The following is a 7,232-nucleotide window of genomic DNA, read 5'->3' on the forward strand; positions in this document are numbered from 1 at the left end:
TTCAATAAGTTATTAACAAGTGCTTGTCTATTTTCCTCATTAGCCGATTAATTTCATTATTCATAGTTCTTAATATAGATATCAAACCTTGCCACTACTTCAATTTTAAGGGAGAAGGGTTTACATGTGTTACCAAAGTGCTTAGAGACCAACTACAATAGGTTCCCTCAAAGTTTATAGATCCAAGCCCTTACCTATCTTGGGTCTATACCCTCAAGGCTTATGGGTTGCTGATCCCCACCCTATCTTGGGACTTAACCTATTGCTTGGATTTAGACTGCCCCTCTTTGGAACATCTCAATCCCATCTTCTTAAATACGGAAAGTAATAACATGATTTAGACTATAAGTATATATATTTCTTATGTATTATGAATATATATATGAAATTAAGTATGACTATCATACATATTGCAGTCCATATTAGCATTACTATTAATTCTGCATAATAACATTATTGGGCTTCATGTATTAAGCATACTTATTAAGCACATCCCCATGCATACCACCAAGAACACAAATGTTACTGCCAGTAACTTGATAACAATTATGATCTAATCTGATCAATGGTGATCTTACTAGATGCTTTCGATTCCTTTCCTTTATATCTCTCAATGTGAGGGAGAGGTCACACCTCTTCATCATGCATACCCTTTGGCAAGAGACAGAACCTTTCACCATTAGCACCCTTTGAAAGAGTGCAGTTCTCTTCATTATTTCTGCCCTTTGAAAGGGACACAACCTCTCATAATCAGATCTAGACTTCTCATTTCCAAATTATTTCCCCTCTCAAATGAGGTTCTCTTCTCCCTTTTATATCTCATTGTTGAGGGAGTCACAACCTTTCCTTTCATTTCTTTTGAATTTTCATTAACTCAATTAATTTTTAATCAATCATATTTAATTATATTTAATTATTTTATTTTATATTTTAATTTAATTTTAAATATTTTAATTTTATTATTATCATTTATTATTGAATTTTATTTCAAAGTGGGGACATTACAAAGGGTTTCTGGAATTATGTTGTTGATTTTCCCAATCAGTTTCATGCCGATTGGGTTAGGTATGTGTTAAGAAGAGTGCATGGTCAATTTATATGGCTGGAAGTTGAAGCATCAATCAAGATCACATAGGATGTGATTCAAAGAGTAATAGGGTTTAGCACAACCAATGAAGCACTAACCCTAAAAACAATATCATCCATTGAAGTCACTCGGTTGACTCAATACTGATGAGACAAGAGAGAAATAACAATCACTCACATTGAGGATGTAGAAGTGAGGTTTGCTTCTGCAGTGATGGGTTATAGGGTCTATTAATCAAGCCGCATGAATAGTCTGTCGAGCGGTACTATCCATGCAGCCTATCGAAACATCAAGGAGGATGCAACATAAGATATTTGTGAGATGATCAGAAGTCAATTTCTAGTGGACATGGAGCAAATTAAGGACAAGAAGCAATCATTCAAGTATGGTTCATTACTAGTATGTATATTTTTCTATGTGCAAAATTTCTTTCCCAGTAAGGGAAATGTAGTGTGGTCTGAAGATAAACCTATCATGGTTTAGATAGGTGAAATGATTAGAGATTTAGGTGATAAGTTTGGAGAAATAATGTGGGGTTAATTTAAAGAATTCCAAACCAGAATGCACAAAAGAGAGAGAATCCCAACTAGTATAGTTCAAAAGTACAAGGACAACATTTGTTTTCTTGTTGATACTGACTATTGCATTATTCAAGCGGTTCATCCTAGAACCTTTTAGGTACCTACTATGGGTTATGAGGTCAGGGAAGACATTACTAAAGTATATGCAAACATGTTACTGTCTAAACAAGTAGACAAAAAACAAAGAGATTTGGAACTTGTGAGGAGGAAAGCTCCAAAATAAAAAAGGAACTCAAGGAGCCTATCATACAAAAGAGAGTAAGGAAAATGATTGACACATTAGACAAGAGGTATGGAGGTGAAGCATCCGGTGCCACTGCTTCCACTAGTACAAGTCAATAAATAGGGACCAAATCAAACAAAGTTAAAGAACAAATAGGAGAAAAGAAGATAATGTTGAAGGCAAAACCCAAGGGTACTGCATCAAGCAAGCTAGCAACATACACAAAATAAAAGGACTCAGATACTCCTACATCTTTGTTGGTGTAAATAATTATTCACCATGGATATTATTACACTATACTTAACTTTACTTAGGAAATGCATTTCATAGTAGTTTTGGTATGAGACACTTGGGTGTTTGTACCACATTGGGATAGTGTGTGTAGGAGAATTTCCACCTTTTATGGTGTTGATCTTATCTTGTTGTTACATTCCATCTCATGTGGAATATTATATTGTTTCTCCTACCTACCCACACCAATTTCCTACCTACCATTGTTTCTTATTGAGCCATATGTCATGTTTATATGCTCACATATCCATATAGCCTTGCCTTTATAAGCAGGCTCATCTACATTGTTTGTACGGGCAATCATTGAAAATCTTGTAATGATCCAATTGATCATATTTTTCATCTTGATAGGATATAGTTTAGTCCTATCATCTATTTTGTCTCTCTTATTTATTCTTTCTATTTCCTCTACATCTTGGTAAATTCTCACATGGTATCAGAGCCATTAGAGTGCCATTGGTTTGCCAATTTAGAGAAATTTGGGATTTTCATTTTCGAGCTTTCTATTGCAGGTTATTATTGGAGCTTGTTGGGTCAAATTTGAGGTCACCATCGGATTGAGGAGGTTTGAGAAATTAAGAATCACCTTTTGTTTCATCCAAATCCAACATTTGAGGCCAAATCTAGAGCCATTTGAAGGTGGAGGGTGGTGACTTGTCCCGGTACTGATATGCAATTTTGGAGCATTTTTGGCCAAATCCGTCATCGCCATTGCGCTTAGAAGGCCTAGAAACCCCAAGATCAATTGTAAATTCATCGAAATCGACCTCCATTACCTCAAGTTGAAAATATTTCCCCTCCTGGCCCGCTGTACAAACTTGCAAGTACAAGTGGGGAGGTTAACATTTTATTTTTTGTTTATTTTAGTTTTTTGTTTTTAAATAAAACTTTTTTAAATAAGTTTTAATAATAAAAAAATAATTTACTTTTTCTTTTTTTTTTGTAAAATAAGTTTTTTTAATAACAAATAAATAAAGTTTTTAATAAATTTTTTTTATCTTTAATAAATTATTATTAAAGTTTTTTTTTATTTTTTGAAAAAAAATTGACTTTTTAATGTTTTTCTTTATTTTTTAATAAGGTTTTTTTAGGCATAATAATTGCTTTTATTTATATTTTAAAAAATCTATTAAAAACACAAACATCATGGGATAAGTCAAATTGGGAACACATTTTTTCTTATCACTTCATACCTATCTTGGAGTGCTTCCAACCGGCAGTCAAGGTGGGGGTGATTTTCTCCTTTATATCTCTTGGCCACATCCCAATTGAAGGCCTCTTTTTTTGTAGTATTCTACAAGGCTTCTTGGTGGCATCATTTTCATGTTTCCATAGTTGTACTATCATGTTGTATGCTCTTGCATGAGAAATGTTGTACTCGCACTATCATAAAGTGCCACACCTCTTTATATCTTGTCATTGTTGACATATTTTATGTAATCCTCTTGTACATGTAGATTAGGAATATCTTTTGAGACTTGTTGCATGGCTCCAGTTGAGACTTAGATTCTACACATTTGTGCATGGCTCCTGTGAGACTTAGATTGTACCAGTATTTCTGCCATTTATGAGTATCCAGATGATGCTAAAAGAAGGTTGTCTCCATGCCTAATCTTCATTTTGTTGTAGTGAGTGATTCATCATCATCAACTTGGTACTTGGTTTTGTCACACTTTGACATTATTGATGCAGTGTTGGCTCTCTTTCTTCGTAATGAGAAGGTGTTTTGGTCAACATCATTGGACCATCCTTGCAGGAGATTCAACACTGAGGGGGGGGTTTCATGGTCTCTCTTCTCTCTTATGGGGGGGACATGTTTTGTTCTTCTCATTCATCATCTCTCTTTTGAGGGGGAGTTCTTTCCCATTGGGTTTTTCTCTCTTTCTCCATTTGTGGGAGATTGCATTTACATTTGTACATGGGTACCTAACATGGCCTTATAGCCGGGACCCATCTTGCATTATAGACTTTAGTGCATTCCCCTAAGTTGCACTTAAGGGGGGGTGGTTTTGTAAAGAATTATTCATCATGGATATTAGTACACTATACTTAAGTTTACTTAGGAAATGCATTTCATAGTAGTTTGGGTATGAGACACATGGGTGTTTGTGCCACATTGGGATAGTGTGTGTAGGATAATCTCCACCTTTTATGGTGTTGATCTTATCTTGTTGTTACATTCCACTTCATGTGGAATATTATATTGTTTTTCCTACCTACCCTTGTTTCTTATTGAGCCACATGTCATGTTTGTTTGCTCACATATCCATATAGCCATGCCTATATAAGTAGGCTCATCTACATTGTTTATACGGGAAATCATTGAACATCTTGTAATGATCCAGTTGATCATATTTTTCATCTTGATAGAATACTGTTTATTCCTATCATCTACTTTGTCTCTCTTATTTGTGCTTTCCATTGCCATTAGATCTTGGCAAATTCTCACAATCTTCCCTAGGTAAAGATAGACCGATAGGAGTGACATATGCGAGAAAGAAAAAGTGTGAAGCGATAGTTGACACAAACGCTAATATGAAGCCCAAGAAGGATGAAAAGGAGGGTGATAACACTAACACCCAATCTGATATGGAAATAAAAGAAGTACGAAGAAGTGGTAGAAATGTAGTTTCAACTGTTGATGAATTGGTCCATGGGATCAAAGTGTATGGAGGTCTATCTAGTGTCGAGAGAAAATATCCCCTCTGCAATGAGGAGGACAAAATAAAAGAATTCATGGAAGTGCAACATGAGCTTGATTATAATCAAGCATCTATTCTGGCAGAAGCATGTATTCAATGCTTTAAAATAAGGAATACGATAGGGAGAGTGGCCATACGAGATGTCCAAGGTGTGCATGATGAGGGTGTTGCCTTATGGAAAACAATCTTGAGCCAACAAAAGGAAGCTGAAGAAGAAATAGTAAAGGAAACAAAACAAGACAATGGTGTAGCTTCCCTTGACAAAGGGAAAGGTAAAGACAAAGACTCTACTAAAGGTTTTAATTTTTTCTTAGTTGATGATATCATCAGTAGTGTTGTGTCAGATATTCTTAATCAAACAAAATATGTAGAGCAACCTATTGAACACAAATCAACTATTGAAACTATTGATATTGGTGTTTCATCGGTAAAGGGAACCACTCAAACTAAGCATCCTGGTGAAGATGAAGTCCTAGTTGAAGATATACCTTATGAAGAAAAACCTCATATAACTTCGGTAATAATAAATCCTACTGAAAATGAACCTCTTTCATCAGAAAAGGGTGCAGAGGAAGGAAATCTGAAGGTGATAAATTCATTAGTACTACCTATTCAAGAATTAGAGAAGAAGGAAACCAAGGAGAAGCAAGAAAAATAGAAGGAAGTAGAAAAGAAGGAAGAAGAGATGAAGAAAATAAAGGAGACCAACAAATCAGAACAACACAAGAAGAAAGAGGATTCTTCATTCGGTCAGCCAGAAGATGGTAAGAAAAAAGTGGTGGAGACTCCTCCGATAAAGAGGAAGTTAGATTTAGAAAAGGAGAGTGAAAAGAAGAAATATAAACTCACCACCACAGATAGCTCTGACATTGATCCTGAAGAAAAGGAAGAAGAAATAGAGGAGGAAGAAGAGGAAGACTCAGTAATAGTTATTAAGAAGATGACCCCCAAACAATTAATGAAAGTGTCAAAAAAATTAAAACTTCAAGCTAAAAAGGCAAAACTTAGAGAAAAGAAAAAGAAGACCAAAATTCTTAATACTGCAAAGACCATTTTGTCTGAACTCAATGCTTACATTGTTGTTGATGACAATGCACCCATCATTGATCATTTGGGTACTCTTTTCAAAGCAATCAATTCAGAAGAAACCGATCTAGAGAAGCTTGTAGTTAGATAGTATGAAACAAGGAGAGATGATTTAATAATGGAACACATATCAGTTAGCAAAGTTTCTCTCTCCACCAGCACTGAAGTGGTCAAATCTATTCTACAGGAAGTTGGCCAATTATTGGTCAAGTCATCAAGCTTCACTGATTCAATCAAAGGTCTTGAAGATAAAAGAGCTCAGACTCAAAGGGAAAACCAAGATCTAATAGGTTCTTTTGCTCCTCTTAGAAGCTTTGCAATGACCTTTAGTGGAAAGGTCAAACAGTTAACTCATAAAATAAAAAAGTTAAAAGAGGAAGAGGATAAACGAGCTCTTAGTCTGTTAGAGCTACAGTGCTACCTTGCATCGATCATTGATTTCATGAAAAGGAATGTCAAAGAAGCAGAAAACCTTATAAGTGCACTTGACTGTAAGATAGTAGATGATATGGAGGATTTGGTTACAGTTTTGCATGGACACTTCAATACCATGAAACAGGTGAAGTCTTCATGGGAATTTTGTTTGCAAGCTTCTAAGGAAATTTTAAAAGACATTTTTGCTTTATTCTCATGAATTCTCTTGTATATTATTTCCATTAATGTCAAAAGGGGCAATTTGTATATAGACTGAGGTATATGAGACAGGGGTCAGAATCGGCACATACATGACTATTTTGTAGCAAAGTCATTAAACCTTTTCTATAGTATTTGCCACCAATACCAAAGAGGGAATTTGTTGGCATTATGATGCATTTTGTATGATTGGTGAAATGGTTGTCATTGTTGGCAACATCATCTTCTAAGTCTCTATAGTCCATCAATAAAGGAGTAAAGAGTAACCGGTGAAGAAAAGTAGTCCTTATTCCTATCAGTAGGGAGTAGACTGGTATCCAGGGTTAACCGGCTAAGATGTGAGTAGACTGGTATACAAGGGTTAACCGGCTAAGCAGTAAGTAGACCGATATATAGGGGTTAATTAGTGAAGCAGTGACTAGACTGGTATACAAGAGGTAACCGGTTAGGTAGAATTGGACTGGTACATAGGTGACAACCAGTAATACATGAGTCTCAACTGATAGACTTAGAAACATCCAAATAACATCCAGTTGAACTAGCAGTCCTCTCTTTTCAACCGATGAACTTTTCGGCATGAATTGTTGTCTTGACCGATATTATCAGAATGATTTTTGGAGAGCAATTTG

The sequence above is a fragment of the Cryptomeria japonica genome, chromosome 10 (genome assembly GCF_030272615.1).
Source record: "Cryptomeria japonica chromosome 10, Sugi_1.0, whole genome shotgun sequence".
In the NCBI taxonomy this organism is placed as follows: domain Eukaryota; kingdom Viridiplantae; phylum Streptophyta; class Pinopsida; order Cupressales; family Cupressaceae; genus Cryptomeria; species Cryptomeria japonica.